The sequence below is a fragment of the Alosa sapidissima genome, chromosome 16 (genome assembly GCF_018492685.1).
Source record: "Alosa sapidissima isolate fAloSap1 chromosome 16, fAloSap1.pri, whole genome shotgun sequence".
Lineage (NCBI taxonomy): Eukaryota > Metazoa > Chordata > Actinopteri > Clupeiformes > Clupeidae > Alosa > Alosa sapidissima.
Window position 1 is genome coordinate 14,727,259 of NC_055972.1, and position 17,500 is coordinate 14,744,758.

The window sequence follows — 17,500 nt, forward strand, 5'->3', positions numbered from 1 at the left end:
ACAGACTCGTGTGCAGACATTTAGCATTTACATGGAAATGTGTATGATAATGCGCCTCTCTGTGCATAGAACACATCAGTAGCATCACGCTAGGAAGCACAGGGGGAATCAATGAAGCAACACATCAGTTCAGTCCATCATTATTTTCAATGTACTATAGCCTGCATATGCCATATTTACCTCAGTACACATATATGTATGTGTTTCTATGTTTAACAGAACACACCTGCATGCAGCCATTGTGATTCTTCCTGGATTGTTTTTCACTCTCCTATGACATACTGTACCTTCACATCTGTTGCGAACATAATGACATCCTTTCAAGGGAAAATTGTGAATATATCATAGTACGAATTCAGGAATAATAAGGTTGCCATAATATTACCGTTACACAGCTGAAGGAGAAAGAAAGGAATGTTGTGTCTAGATAAGAGTCTGTCAGTACTGATTAAGTGGATGAATTGAACTGTAAATAAATATGTACACTTGTAAGATTATAAGGACTGTCCTGAGTATCCATTTAAGAATATCAATCAAACTTCTAATGACTGTGTTCCACTGCACAAAAGTGAGTAACAGTCAGAAACCAGTGTTGTTCATGATGACCATGACATTGAACAAAACAAACTGAACTGAATAGGACAGAATAATGTTTCTATCATTTATTCCTACAGTCATTCAGATTTGATTTCCCTTTTTAATCAAATTATTTCCTTCAGTGTATGCGATTAAAATAGGAACACTTTCTTAAGATAACAATGGAAGAGACTGCATAATACAGAATAGAAGCTTTCAAACTCAAACATGTTAAATGTCATTCAAAAGAGGCACTGATACACAAAGAGTCTTCTCAAATATACCCATCCCACTATGGATATAACAAGCAACAGGACACACTGTGCAGGAGCCTGACTTAGGTGTTTTATAATTCTTCTTTTTTTTTGACTCAAATGAATGATGTTCTTATGTTGTAAAATCACAGTAGAGTGCAAAGGTTCCAGCACGGGGTCTTGGAGAAGTCAGGAAAAACGAGTTTTGTGAGAAGTCTGCAGAAAGCAGCTCGCAGTGGTGCTGAACCAGCCGAATGATTAAGTGGATGAATTGAACTGTAAATAAATATGTACACTTGTAAGATTATAAGGACTGTCCTGAGTATCCATTTAAGAATATCAATCAAACTTCTAATGACTGTGTTCCACTGCACAAAAGTGAGTAACAGTCAGAAACCAGTGTTGTTCATGATGACCATGACATTGAACAAAACAAACTGAACTGAATAGGACAGAATAATGTTTCTATCATTTATTCCTACAGTCATTCAGATTTGATTTCCCTTTTTAATCAAATTATTTCCTTCAGTGCATGCGATTAAAATAGGAACACTTTCTTAAGATAAAAATGGAAGAGACTGCATAATACAGAATAGAAGCTTTCAAACTCAAACATGTTAAATGTCATTCAAAAGAGGCACTGATACACAAAGAGTCTTCTCAAATATACCCATCCCACTATGGATATAACAAGCAAAAGGACACACTGTGCAGGAGCCTGTTTTATAATTCTTCTTTTTTTTTGACTCAAATGAATGATGTTCTTATGTTGTAAAATCACAGTAGAGTGCAAAGGTTCCAGCACGGGGTCTTGGAGAAGTCAGGAAAAACGAGTTTTGTGAGAAGTCTGCAGAAAGCAGCTCGCAGTGGTGCTGAACCAGCCGAATGGAACACAAAAGGACGTGTTGGCCGAGACAAAGGAGAAGGCAGAGATAAAGACTTCCCTCGAAAAAAACGCTGCGCTGACGACAACTTAACCCCGACTCTGGCGGCGAGGATGGAAGCAATTACCTCAAGTCTCACCGCCTCTTTGAAGTATCCAGTTTTCTTACACATTTTTGTGGTCCAGCCCCGTTCCTCCGCTGCCTGTGGATATGCTCTCTTTGAGATACACACACACATGGACACACATGCATATGTATGCATATGCACACACACACACACACACACACACACACACACACACACACACACACACACACACACACACACACACACACACACACACACACACACACACACACACACCTCATAAAGAAGACACATCAATTTTTTAAAGACTAGTCAGTTACCAACCTACAAAAGTCTGTGCCATACAATACCATACATACCACACATTTATACAGCAGACAGCCTTATCAAAAGTGACTTATATGAGCCATATGAAGCTATTTTACAATAAAAAATGCCTGACAAAGACAGGAGCAGCCATGACTACACACATTGGTTGGATATTTGTGACTTATCTTATTAGATTTGACTGTAACAGAGAAGACAGAAAAAAGAACAGAGAGAAAGATAAAGAAAAGAGAGAAAGAAAAAGAGAAAGAAAAAGAGAAAGAGAGAGGGAGAATGTGTGCTTTCAATGTGTATTTTCATGTCCACTGTCAAATGTTTTTAAGGAACTGCCCAGCCTCTCAGCATGCGGATAGGCTGTCGCCAGTGGTTAGCGGTCACATCGTCCAAGCTGCATCCACTGCCTGGGCCTCAATCTGGCCCCAGCACTGGCTCGCTCACACACTGGGACCGAGAGAACAAACCCAACTCGAGGAGAGAGAGAGAGACGGGGAAACAAAGACCAAGTGAGACATGACTGACAAGCGGGCGCCCACAGACACACACTAAGCACACAGCCCAACCAGGCGTCAACATGCACATAAAAGGGACTTTAAACAATGGATGGACAGATGAGAAGTATGTGGACAAAACCCATCCCAGAGTGGGCTGGTGTGTCTAGACAAACAAATCAAAGGGCCTATAAGGCTTCTGACCAAAAGGAAAAGCTGGCCGTATGAAAGGCTAAGTGTAGTGTAGGCCATGAGACTATGCAACAGACAGTGTTGAAACTCATCTCAATTCATAATGAGGTCACAAGGTCCCAAAGCACAGAGGCAATCCAACCTCATTGTAACTAACTAAATAACATGGTTGAAAGTATTAAATTTACCGTAGTTTAAAAAAATACAGAATAAGCACTGACTTAGTTTACAGTGAAACTAAACACTCTTGCTGTGGCAGAATCCACCTCAAGATCATGGCCGACCCAAAACTACAAATTGTTGCATTGAAAAACGTGGGCTCCTTAGAGATCAATAATGCATGTCTGTATGCATTTAGCTTAATGGGCCCATCTTCTGTTTTCATTGTTGTTAGTCTTCCAAAACTTTTAAGAAAAAGTTCACAAAAAAATGGCCCATTGACATTGACAAAAATTGCCCATTGACTGTGTCAAAGTCTTTCTAATTCAACAGGGACAGTAACTGCATATTTAAAAAAAGAAAAGAAAACTAAATCTGCTTTGTAGTTAACATCCAAAGCCACCATCCCTGCTCTCCTGTTCAGTGAGGGGTGTCATGGCAGAAGGCGTCACCATGCACACCCTTTGGCACTCCTCTGTTCATCCCCTCCTCACCTCCCCTCCCTCTCTTCTCCACCCTTCTTCTCTCCCTCCATGCAGAAGGTGCTGTTTGTATAGCTCTCAGCCCCAAATCCATTATTACCTCCTAAACTGACAAATCATTTCAACAAATATAATCTCCTCCTCCTTGTGCTGCGTGATAAGATAAATACAACAGTGCAGGGCTGGGGAGTTAGAGAGGAGCGGGTTCATATTTCAATTTGCAGGAGTCTTCCTCTGAATTTTAATACAGGAGCTATGGAAATGTAAACAGAGCGGTCTAGTCAGAGGCGCCCACTCTTGAGTTCTGACAGGAGCCGCCGCTGAAAAACATTTCCGAATCGTGGGCTGAGGGACACGACATTAACCGTGATTAGGAATGCGTGCCAGGCTGACCTTTGAGGCACTCTTCATGAAGTTCTTCTGACACAAACAAGTGATTGCTGTTTCCTCCGTTTCTGAACACGACAAACTTTTGTCTTTTGTTACCTCTGATTTGTAAGATTCCACCCCCCCCCCCCCCCCCAAATGCTTCTAGTCTGAAAGACTAACCTATCCCGGCTACAAAGCCTGACCAGCAGTAAGCCGATACCTTATCCCTGCCAACCTGGGTTTAGTCAGAGAGGGGGAGAGAGAGAGAGAGAGAGAGAGAGAGAGAGAGAGAGATGCACCACTGAGTACCACTTATGCATTTGTTTCGGCTCAGCCATAGACATCACAATGGCAAGCCACACACACACACACACACACTTTCTCAGACTCTAAGCAAGATGAATGAACAGTCTCTCTCTCACACACACACACACACACACACACACATACACAGAGGATGCAGCAGAAGTTTGCCACAGCAGCCAGCAAGGTAGGCGTAGGCGTCTCAAACTACAGGTGATACTTACAAGAGCTCAGAGAAATCCCTAGCGTGAGTTACTGTCAACATGGCTTCTCCCAGCCACACGGACGGAGGTGGGAGGTGACAGACACAGTTTAATATTCTCACTAAAGCCCGAATGCTGAGAGCCAACCAATGAGTCATGCTTACACTGCCAACAACAACTGCCATACACACACATGAATCATCAGGCGGCTGTCGACAATGACAGCAAAGCTTACAGGACGACTCCGGTCTAAGAACAACCAACCCAAGCTGCCCCCAAAGGCTATGTGCTATTTAGTTGTAAATGCATATTGCGGTCTTATTCAAAACTATTCCGATTAATGTCGTTTTGGTCCCCAATGACGACACTCGTCATAATCTAAAAATAGACCCCAGGTTGCTCTTAGACCTGAGTTGTCCTTTCAGTTCTGAATCGACTAACAGAGTGGTAAACGTCAAGCAGCACAGGATGCTGTGATATTTACAGCTGGGCTGCGGGGTTAAAGATTCTGATTTTGAAATGACGAGATTATTATGAGGTACATTATTGGTTGTTCAAAGCTCTGGTGGAGTTGGGGGGGTGTGGGGGTTGCTGAGTGTTAGATGTGGAGGCGAAACCCCAACAGATCAGAGCCATCCTGCTCGTCAGTCACTCCCCACAACACACACACTGTTTTTCCCTATCTCTCTCTCTATCTCTCTTTCTCTCTCCCGCCACACCATGTGTGGCAGCTTTAATTGTGGCCAATAAGAAAGGTCATAATTAATACCCCAATACAGACACTAATAAACAACTCCAAATTGCCGCCGTAATCAAATGATGCAAACATTGGCGAGTTACAAAAGTTCACCGCCGCAACTGACAATTTCTTAATTGTATTCAGTCATTCATGGAAATTTTATTAACATGGAACTGATGTATCCTGCCCTTCCTCTGTCACAACACCAGGGATCTAATTTCATTATTTTCCACAAGATTTGCTTGACTACTGCCACTATTCTAATGCAGCGCCGGTCCAGATGTTTATGCTATTTAAATTAGGAAGCAGGGCCTGTTGGGTAAACATAATTAAAGAAAGTTTTTTTTTTTTTTTCTTTCCGCCTGCCCTCCCTTTGTCTCTCAGCCCTTCCCCTCCCCTCCCTTCTTCGCAAGTTTACTTCATTAGACAACTTTCAATTAACACCAGGCGCCACATGGTCCTCCCATAAAAACCAGGCCTCCACAGAGTCGCGACTGGCTCGGGGCGCCTTGGAGGAGCCTTCCCCCTGTCAACGAGCACTATCCTCGGGCATGACAGCCAGCCGGCCTGCCTCTTGTCAGCCAGAGGGGTGGTCTGGTCTGAACAACATTCTTTACACAATGGAGATGATTAAGAATAATTATGCACGTGATTAAGAATATATGTGCGAAATGTGGCACCGATGTATCGTAAATGCAGACACACTCAGAAACATGCATACACACATCTCATATCTACAAACAAAAATGGAAAACGCCAACATCTGTCTAGCACCTGAAAACATCAGACAACGTGGTTTGGAGGCATTGGAGAGAGAGAGCCTTCATTAAATCAGCTGGAGAGACTTTATATAAGTGCACCAACTGCTGTTTGAACTGCCAGAGGAGTGAGAATTCCTTGCACTAAAAAAAACATATATTTTCTGTAGAATAAAACCGTCCACAAACGCATGTGTTTGCATGTATGCTATTTTGTGCTCTAAAGTCACTCACTCTTGACAGGCCTGGAGTTGGCAGTCAGTTTCCAGACGCAGTCCGAGGAAGGTTTCTGGATTCCGCTCTGAACCCCAGTGCGGCACGGCTGATGAATCCAAACAGCGTTGACCTCCGACCCCTCGGCGTGCATACGTTTAAGAGGCCTCGGCCAGGGGTCTTGGCCAGTAATGAGCGCATCATTCTCTGTGTTTGGAGAATACTAAGTACCGCCGTGCGGCTGATGTGGAGAGTGGCTGCACGCTGCAGACAGAGAGACGGTGGGGTGGAGAAATTAAATCACTCATGTCAGAGTGCTAATAGGCCTGGCTTCACTCAACATTTCATTTCATAAGCCACTGTTCTTTTGCAAGGTCCACCCCCCCAACCACACTCATACACACACACACACACACACACACACACACACACACACACACACACACACACACTACCCCCACCTCCTCTCACTTGCTTTTAAGACGTGTAACAATCTATTAGCGACAATATCACAGACAGCGTAATACAAGGGGGTCATTACAAGATTATGTAAACGCAGCACATTTGCACAGCGCGTCCATTTACATGGCCATTGTTGTGTAAGAATGACGCTTTGATTAGCAGCCAGGCTAGCCTTTGCTCTCTGCAGGCATGTTCAGGCTCTGAGAGAGGGGGGGCGGGTCGAGAGGACCATCAAGTCTTGGCGGGGGCATACGTCTACGTCAGCACCATTTTGCTGGAATGACTCACATGTAAAAATGATAATAATAATAAAAAAACTCTCTACTTCTGTGGACTGAACTGTTTATTTAACATATTTGATAGAGACAGGCACTCTTCCACAGCCATACAAGCCAAGGCTGATGGGTAGCAGAAACCGTGCCAGGATAACATTATGCCAAGACCACGTGTACGTTTATAAGTATGCAGTGCGTGAAGCCTTCGATATACTTTAGTGCACATGAACTGAGTAGCTGTCAAAATTACAACAGGCATCTCAAGCAATTATGCAGATTTATGCAAAACATTAACAAGAAGAATTAAATGCACAAATGAGGTGGCTACACTTGAATTGTTAAGATTATGAATAATTACCATGAATCTTTTTTGCTCTTAATATAACTTGTTTTTGATAAACAAAGCCTTAATTATCAGAATACTTCTGAGAATTTTTCGCGGTGACCTTCATTAATCTTACAAAACAAGTCTCCCGGCGTGCCACAGTGGAAGAGGCGTGATCTCAGGAGCGCGAGCGCCAAAACAACAGGAGACGCGTATGCTAACTAGCCACTTCAGACCTGAGAGTGGGAGCGTGTGTGGCCAGGTATATCTATCAGCTAATCCGGGAGATGCTACCGTCGTGCCGCCACCACCACCGCCACACTCGCTCCCACAGCCTTTCCATCTGGGACCGGCGGGCTGAGGCATCCCATTAATTACAATTACGTTTCTTCACCCTTGTGCCTGGCTGCCGCAGCCTGCCACCCGCCGCAGCCCGCCACCGCACGTCGCCTCGTCCCTCTCTCTGGAAGATCACGCTCCTGCTCTCAGGGCTGTGCTGAAGTAGGCGTTGCGTCTGATGGTGAGAGGGCTCTGCTGGCGCTCCCTCCCTCTCTCTCTCCATAAGAAGCCCCTCTCAATTGCCAGCTGCCTTTATTGGTTCTTCCTAGACCTCTTACCTAAGAACTATTTACTTGTGATTCGTCACGCTCTGCATTTGTGTGTGTGTGTGTGTGTGTGTAATTTTGTAGTAATGATTTGTTTGTTGTTGTTGTTGTTGTTCCCTTGTTGCCAGCATCTTGTTCTAGAATTAACTAGAACCTTCTAAACCCCTGTGTCACTCTGTTCTTCTAAGCATTATGCTTTAATACCACTGCTTCCTGCCTGAGTGGACATTACACATGCAGCATCAACTGCCACATACACGCACACACACACACTTACCATGGCAACATAATCAAGATGCTACTGTCCAATGGTTGACATCTCCTCAAAATGGCACTGCCAATCACATCAAGTGTGCTTGTGCCTCTGAGGGGAGGTTTGGGGTTGTTTATTTTCAAGGATCTTTTTTTTTTTTTTGGTGGTCACATCATTATTATTTTCTTTAATATTCCTACTCGCGCCCCCTGGGGCTGGTCTCAGAGGAAATGAATCCCTCGCTCTTTGGTGGATGTCAGTCACCCCTCTCCCGCGCCCTGCATGCAGATTGTCTGCCAGGGGTTGCGATGCCTCAACATACCTTTGAAGATCAGCCCGGGCAGAATTAAGATGGAGGGAGAGGGAAGAGCTAGATGCTAATGATAGCAGTGCATGCTTCACCTCGCTGCAGCCAGGTTTGGGGTGGGATGCAACTCCGCATCCACCGCCACTCTTCTTTCAGAGGAGGAATGAGAGGAAGGCGGAGAGGAAAAAGAGAAAGAGGAAGAGAGAGTGAGAGATAGAAAAAGAGAGAGAGAGAGAGAAAGAAAAGGAGACAGGGAGAGGAGGAGGAGGGGGGGGCAGGGCGAACAAAGCCCACTCGTTTCTTTTTGTTATGATAATCTAGCCTCTGCTCCCAGCGTGTACTGGAGAGAGGGCTACGGCATGATGGGCTGTTTAGCATTCCAGGGTGGGCGACAGACACCACCAGAACCGAGTTCCAGCACCCTCAGATCTGCAGCAGATTACAGGGCTGATGCAGTGCCACAGTGGGCTTATGTACGGAGAGATCACTTTGATTAGACTCAGTACGTCTCCTCACACCCACACTAGCGCAAAGCAAAAAAAAAAAAAGAAAGCATGTTGTACTAGCTCAGCTTATTAGCATGCACTATTACCTTAGTCTCACACCAAGACCCAAAGTATCCGCAGTATCCGCAATCACCACTATGACTGCTTACAACACTAGGGGCACTACGGGGCACTGTTATTAGTAGTAATCAGCTTGGTTTAATGGTCTATGAACGTGCTGTTACTCAGACACAGAAAGGAGCTCAGCCTACACGAGCGAAAAGCTGTTAACAAGCTTTACTGCCGCTCTCCGAGACATCAATGTAAGAATATTGGATGAGTTTACATACAAAGAAGGATGCTCGCTGTTAACCTGTTAGGCAGAGGCAGATTTACAGTCTATTTCTACATTTTCCCTTTTTCCCGATCGATAGGGGAGTCAGGCCTTTTTTTTTCTTCTTTTGCCCCGGCAAGAGAAACTCATTTTCTCCACATCAATACTACAGCCCCATAGTTCATTCCCTTTTATCCCGGCACTCAGTATTAGGGGCTGTTTTAATAGGACTAGCCTTAAGTTTTGGAGGCATGTTCCCAACAGGCGTGGGACTTTCAAGCTATTTTTGACTACGCAGGGATGGAGCACAGAGGTGTGTTCAGTGGGAGGTGGTGCTCCGCAGGCCAAAGCCTGCCTCTGACCGCAGATGCCAAGGCAACCCCCGGGTCACACCACCCAAAAGTCACGCCACCAAGGAGGGCGCTCGGCGAGCAAACTTGGCAAGGGTTTTCCATGTGCGATCCAAGGTGCTCACAGGAAAACACGGCCCTGGGCTATGAGATGTTTTTGAGAGTGTATGTGTGTGTGTGTGTGTGTGTGTGTGTGTGTGTGTGTGTGTGTAGGTGTGTATGCGTGTGTGTGTGCGTGCATGTGTGTATGTATGTACAGTATATGTGTCTGTGTGGAGTGTTTTCAGACCAAAAGGAGGTTCACTGAGTAGATGTTAAATTAATCGAAAAAATGCTGGGAGTATGCAAGAGTTGCTTCCATAAATTTCGACGAGTTTCTTGTTCAGATGGATTCCTTCCCAGTGACACGGCTGCCCCTAATGCTGTTTGTGGAGGAGCCCTTTGTGGAGGGGTTGCACACACAGTCCTCACCAGAAGGCCATCATTATTCCCTTAATGAAGCTGAGAGACTTGTGTTTAATTTAGTCCAACCCACAGCACACACACCCCCCACCACCACACACACACACACACCACAACCACACACCCCCGCCCTCTCCAACTGGGCCTGCTGTTTCCTTAGCAGGCAAGGGGCACAGAGGAAACTCATTCCCATGTCGTCGCCATTATGGCTCTAGCCTGTCTCCATCCCCCCATAAGCTCCTCAGCTGCCCAACACTCAGTACAACCCCACCACCACCACCACCACCACCCCTCCAAACACACACACACACACACACACACACACACACACACACACACACACACACACACACACACACACACACACACACACACGCCTCTCTTCCCAGCAGCTCCTCTGCTTCTGTGCCTGACCCCCAGGCAAACAGATGTCCCCTCAGCCCCTGCGAGCAGGACTGCAGCCTCCCCCCAAAGAAGATCTCTTTAATTATCCCCACTCTCTCCTCTCTAATAAAACATTAAGCCGCCTAATCGAATCTGATGCAGCTGACTGATACTCGCAGCGCAGGCGGCCCCTGCCAAATGCATGCGGACGGGCACACAGAGACAAACCCACACACACACACACACACACACACACACACACACACACACACACACACACACACTGTATACACGCACACAGATGCTTGCAGAGACACAGCAGCCCTTGGATGTCCAAGCGGCCGGACCACATCAGTCGTGACGGGGGAGAATCAGACTCAACAAACACGTCGTTTTTCAGATAGGAGCCCGAGATTAGGGGCCATCGCTCACTTCAAACGCAAACCATCTGGATCGCCTCAATGGGCTCTTTCACAGCCTGACCCTCTTTCCATCAGTCACTCTGCAAACACTCAAACGGCACCCAGGGCCCCACGGGGAGCATCTTCTCTTAGGGGTCGAGGTCCCATGGTCATCCCATGGCCAGCCACAACCACACACCCCCCCCCCCCCCTCAACACACACACACACACACACACACACACACAACTACCACCGCCACCCTACACACAATAAACAAAAGAAGGGGAAAAAATGTAATTGCCCTCTACCTCAAAATACTGTCAGCATACGATGGAGATTTGATTTATGGCGACCAGCAATCCTTCTCACCCCCTGAACACACACACACACACACACACACACACACACTCAGGAGCTGTGCCCATTGGATGAGCGCAGCACTGCTGGGCATGTGTTTTGTTTGAGTTTATCATCGCAGAGTGGTTTTGAAAAGAAAGGCACGCGCGGCGAGGCCTTGCTAGACTGACCTGGCAAATGTATTCTGCTCTCAATGACTGCTCTCAGACGAAATTCATGTAAAACGCCAGTAACTCCCGACGCTTTTAAAAGCCACATCTGATAGTAGATAATGACACAGATTTCAGAGCCATTATGGAAGGGGGCTATCAAATATTCCATTTCTCTTTTTTTGCATTTAGATTTGTATGGGGAGGGGGAGTCCATAGAGCCTGCTGTCCCTAGATGGCTCACACCACTCAGTATCTGTGGAACATACTAGAAGATAAGCAGAGAGTCAGCGGCGAATCAGAGGGGGTTAAAGGGGGAAGAGGAAAACATAAATCCTTATCAAAGGGAAATGTTGCTTGCCTGCGTCTCCCGAGAACACTCTGAAGCTTTTGAGAGAAAATGGAGTCCAAATTCCCAACAAATGCATAGTCCAAATGAAAAACAAATACAATAACACACCGACAAAAGCTGTGCACTTTTATGGTACAGTAGGTAAGGACACACATAGACAAAAAATAATAATGGAAAAAAGTAACTCCTAATGTAGGTGAATCCCTTTTCCCATATTTTGTCTGAAAATGTAATATTTTATGCATTAACCAAGCGGAAACATGTTGAAACCCTCATAATTAACTTACTAAGTTTTATTGTGTGTGTGTGTGTGTGTGTGTGTGTGTGTGTGTGTGTGTGTGTGTGTGTGTGTGTGTGTGTGTGTGTATGTGTGTATGTGTGTGTGTGTGTGTGTGTGTGTGTGTGTGTGTGTGTGTGTGTGTGTGTGTGTCACGTTGTGTGCAAACCTGGTTAAAATGTGAACCACAACACACATTTGGTCTCAATGCAATTTACAACAAGAAGAATGTCTTCTGAACCTATTAGTTTCATGTTGATAAAGCTCAAAGATAAATAGTAGAAAAAGAATCGGACGACGAAAGAGAAATGAGCAAGAGAGAGGAAAAAGAAGAAAAACTGAGGTTCAACAGGCACACACATCAAAAACTTCTCAGTAATGGGCAGGCATTCACCCATTGGACCAACATCTTTCAATTTATTAACATGACAAAGGACACAATCATTTTGGATATGCCTGAATGCAATTTTCATTAACTTTGCAATGATTTATTAACAAAAGTGTCAGGAATGTAATAAAAGCAGCAGGACTCCACAAAATGCCAAAAATAATAAAAAATAGAAAAAAAAAAAATTAAACCAAATAAAATAAATAATGAATCGGAAGAGAAGTAGTCACCAAATAAATTGTGAGAATACGCCTCGCAGCGTCAGGTCAACAGGGTTTCCTTCTTCGATCACAGACATCGCAGTGACTGAACTATGCAATTAACAAAAGAAAGCGCAGAAAAATGCTAATGTCTCATTTCAATGTAATTATAGCGGGCAAGGAGACGGAGAGCGGGCGTCACTGGTGTCAGTCCAAGTGAGGATCCGAGGAGCAAGCTCTCTCCGTCCCCTCTCCTCACACACACACCAACGCACACACACACACACACACACTCACAGTAAAATAGAGAGAGAGAGAGAGGAGGAAAAATAACTCAAATTAAAATCTCACTTCATTAAGTACACATCATCAACCCCTCTGAAATGACTTCAGAAAACAGGAGAATGTCATCTGTTAACTATTTATTGTGTCATTGCACTATGACATGACATGTATTGGACTGCGAGCCTCTGGCTGCAAATAAGACACCTGTATCTTAGTTACTGCCAAGACTGCTCCTGCACACCATGACTATCTCAAAAGTGGTTTTGCATGGACGATACTTCATATTGCTTTACGCAAAAAGTTGGCCAAAAGGACTGAAATAAACTTGAGAATGCTTGTGTGTGTGTTTGTATGTGTGTGTGTGTGTGTGTGTGTGTGTGTGTGTGTGTGTGTCTGTATGTGAGTGAGAGAAAGAGAGAAAGAGAGAGAGAGGTAGAGCAAGAGACACAGCCCAATCATCTCCGCATTATTTCTCTCCTCAGTTACTTTGCACACAGTTAATGAGAGTTCCTTTCCAATGGAGTGCTTATTAAACGTCTGTGCAAATATTAGCCGAGCCTTCCTCCGCCGCTTCGCCCCAAATAGTACGAGCGCTATAGAGAGCCTAATTCATCTGAGAGCCGTTATAAAGAAAACAATGAAGACACAGATGGAGAGATATTACTGTCCATGACTAAGAGAGGAGGAGGAAAAGAGACAGAGAGGAGAGTTGCTGTGTGTGTGAGTGTGTGTGAGTGTGTGTGTGTGTTTGTTTCTGTGTGTGTGTGTGGGTTGGGGTTAGAAGTGGAGATTTTTACTGGAAAAAAAGGCCAGAAGTAGTGGCCAGTAGGCTACAGTACAGACGAGAAGGCACCCCCTTTTCACCACCAACATACTGGCAATTGAGGGTGACATATAATAAATACTATTTTAATAGCACGCAGAAAGAAACATATTTATGTTGTCATGCGTGGCCACTCATGCCCCTGTGTGCACGCGGAAAGAATTGTGAATAAGCATTATAGTATACTGCACTTCTCCCGTCCTTGTCCTATGCAAGCATCCTTTGTTTATCCTTGAATTCAATAAAAGCCTGTCTAGAGGCCTTTTGCCTATCACCAGGTGTAAAATGTTCATGTTTGTAGAACAGTGAGGGGCCAGGCCTCTGAGTAACTTCCCAGGAAAGGGGGTGGTTTTAATGAAAAGACAATAGAAGCTGACCAGACCTGATTAAGGCCTAATCCTCATCCTCCCTTTCTATTGCATATTCAAACTGGGTTGGACCTAGAGGTCACTCCTTCTTTTGTTTGTAACATAAAGTTAGACTTGTTTCTGTATAGTCAGAGAATCTGGTGAAACACATGATGGGGTGACACAAACATGCCATCTCTCCCTTGAGGGGCCCTGGCCCCTCATTGAAAAGAATAAAAGCCTGGATCCTGATATTCCATCGTCCTGACTGAGTCTTAAAGAGAAATATGGTAGTAAAAAATATACTATCAACTCACACATACAGTACACACACACACACACACACACACACACACACACACACACACACACACACACACACACACACACACACACAGTTTAACATCCGCAGAACCTCCTGTCTTACACATATGTCTGAAAGCGCTTAGAGAGAGAGATGCAAGCTAAACGGAGAAAACTACATGGAAACCCACTTCTCACCCCTTTTCTAGCACTCTACTCCATCTCTAACACAATATTCTTTCTCTCTCTCTCTCTCTCTCTCTCTCTCTCTCACACACACACACACACACACACACACACACACACACACACACACACACACACACACACACACACACACAGAACAAGCTTGAAAATAGCAGTCAAGACAGGAGTTAACCCCCCCCCCCCCCACACACACACACACACAAATAACAGCACACCCCACAGCAATGCACTCTCCAACCCCCTACAGCTCCTCTGTATCATTAAGATTTTATCAATTAATAATCCCAGCGACGTAATAAATAATAAACAGCACAGTAAGTAATCTTCAAAGATGTACAGTCCCTCCCAGGTGAGGGCTTTTTTTTATAAGGGGGTGGAGGGGCGGCTGTGTGGGGGAATTATCGAGGCCACTTCATTACTCTTAGGGCTGGGCCTCCCTGTGATTAATAATACAAGACAAGCCAACCTCAAAGTGACCAAGCCATCCCCCCCCCTCTCTCTCTCTTTCCTCCTCCTCCTCTTCCTCCTCTCCCCGCAGCAGCACAGTCCCATGCATTGTTCTACTTTCAAACACCTCATGCCACCACGATCTGCTCGCTCTTCCTCTGCTGTGTGGGCCAAGCCAGGCCAGGCTCAGAGTAAACAAGTAACCCGTCCAGGGCAACATGGAGAGAGAGAGAGAGGGAGAAGAGAAGAAGAAGTCACTGACAAGAAAATTGGCCCTGTTGTGAAGACTCTGTATTGCAATTAGTCTAACTGGTGACCTGTCCTGTATTGTCTATCTGTCGTCAGTGGTGTATTAGTGCCGATGCAGATATCCTATTCAAAAGCCTCTGTTACACAAATGGAAATGAGCAGTACAATTCCTCCTCACCCCCCAAGCATTAGCAGTGCATATCATGTCTTTAGCTGAAGAAAACCAGTCAATCCATCAAACATGCAGGTTTGTTGCCCATCTGTTCAGATTTACTGAGCCTGTCAGTCAACAACAAGCTGCCTGGGTGCTTGAGGTGCAAAAAAGTGGAAAAAAGTGACTTCTCTTGTCCTAAGAGTGAGAATCAATTACAAATGATGTTTTAATGTGCTCTGCGAAGCAGAGGTGTCACCGGGCGGCCCAGAAGAGCGATGGCCGCCGCGCAGTAATCTGATTAAGGGAAAATAAAACAGAGGCATGTTTTGGCTGCCTGATTTACCTGCCCTCCCCAGAGAAGAGGCATCAAAGGAGTTTTTAAGCCTAGAACCGTTGAGAAAAATATGCATACACACACACACACACACACACACACACACACACACACACACACACACACACACACACACACACACACACACACACACACATAAAAGAAGAGGGACAGAGAGGTAAAGAGTTAGAGAGAGAGAGGGGAAGAGAGTGAGAGAGCGGGGGAAAGAAAGAGATGAAATAGCAAGAAAGCACAAGACATATATTTAAACACAGTCAACTTTTTAAGAGGCTTATTCTGGCAACACAGACTGATGAAGGAGTATCCTTTTTCCCCAAAAAGAGCCCATTTCAGGAAAAGAAAATAATCTCAACGCTCGCAATTTGCCCGGCCGTATAAATCAAGAGGCCTGACCACAAATAATTCAGTGGCGGGTGAATTTATATGTTTAATTACACTTTGCAGGTGCCAGGCTGGCTCTGCTCATTATGGTGAGATATATGAAACACGCTTAATAACACGTAGACCAGCAGGACAAAAGGAAGACAAAGCAATTAGCTGGCCGTTATTTAATAGGGGCCGCCTCTGTGAGCACTTGCTGTCAGGCCTCAGGTTTCTCCAACCATTCTGTGACTAATTTCATTAATTTGCAACTCCACAAATAGAACATATAAAAGAAAAACAGTGAAAAAAATGAATGGAAGGGGGGGGGGGCAACATGGGCTACAAATCTTTATCTGAGTGAAAAAAACATTACTGAATTACAGAAATACTGTGAGTGAGTGAATGAGTGAGTGAGTGAGAGAGCTGCTTCCTTGCCATTAATTAGCTTGACTCGTGCTTTTTGCTCATTGGTCGATTGAGTGAAGTACTGTGTGAAAACGGACACATGTACATGAGATAGCATGCTCTACGGGGAGATCCCATTGGCGGGGTTGGAGTATTAGTTTATCTGTGGCACTGGCTGGCTCTTGGGGATCTGTTTATTCTGGGCTCTCATGTGTGTGTGTGTGTGTGTGTGTGTGTGTGTGTGTGTGAAGAGGCAGCCATGTTGGGCACACTCAGTCTGGGGTGCCACCTGAGAGGTGCGGGCACGGGCGAGCGCTGGGCACCCACGTGCCAAGTCTTCGAGAGCCGACAGTGCCATTTTAGCTCTGGGCAGTGGAAGGCGATCAAAGTGGAGAGTGGTGCCAGGGTAGCGTGGCATGGGATTTAAAACCGCGGGGTCGTGGGAGTTCAACAGAGCGCAGCAAGTATGTTTCTGCAGCGAGCGGGAATGATATAAAGATGAGAGAGAATGAGAAAAAGAGAGAGAGAGAGAGAGAGAGAGAACCCAGTGTAAACACACAGCCTCTGTTCCTGGCTATTTCCAGCTCAGCTCTCAGCCACGGTCCAGCTGCCCCCTCTGTAGTCCCAGCCTGGGGATATTTAAACTCCCCCGCCTCAAAGCCAGGTCTCAGTGATGCTCCGGACCCCCAGTGGAGCCTAAACCCTCAGCAAACACGGCCCACCACCACCAGCACCACCAGCACCACCCACCATGCCTGGGTCCAGCTAACCTCCACTGCCCTGCTGTGTGTCCAGCCTGGGGGATATTTACCAGGCAGCCCCAGCCAGGTCCAGCCAACTATCACCACCGCCCCACCCACCCCTACACACACACACACACACACACACACACACACACACACACACACACACACACAGCCTCGCACGAGAGTCGACCTCAGTCCCGCACCACCAGCGTTTGGCCAGCTGCTGTGGCGAGCCGACCCGTTTCGCTGTGTTGGACTTGGCCAGCTTGGGCCTGGCATGCATTCACTCTCACACACACACACACACACACACACACACACACACACACACACACACACACACACACACACGGACCAGGGCACTGTGGGAACAGCTTGGAGAGGCTGGCTGAGCACTTGCCTGTCTCGTAGGAG

The 17,500-nt window shown here is 45.7% G+C and overlaps 1 long non-coding RNA gene across 1 annotated transcript in view; it reads right to left on the reverse strand.

Annotated features, from left to right (window-relative positions):
• LOC121685160 overlaps positions 1-17,500 on the reverse strand; it is a 73,401-nt gene that overhangs the window by 27,069 nt on the left and 28,832 nt on the right. The window lies entirely within an intron of this gene.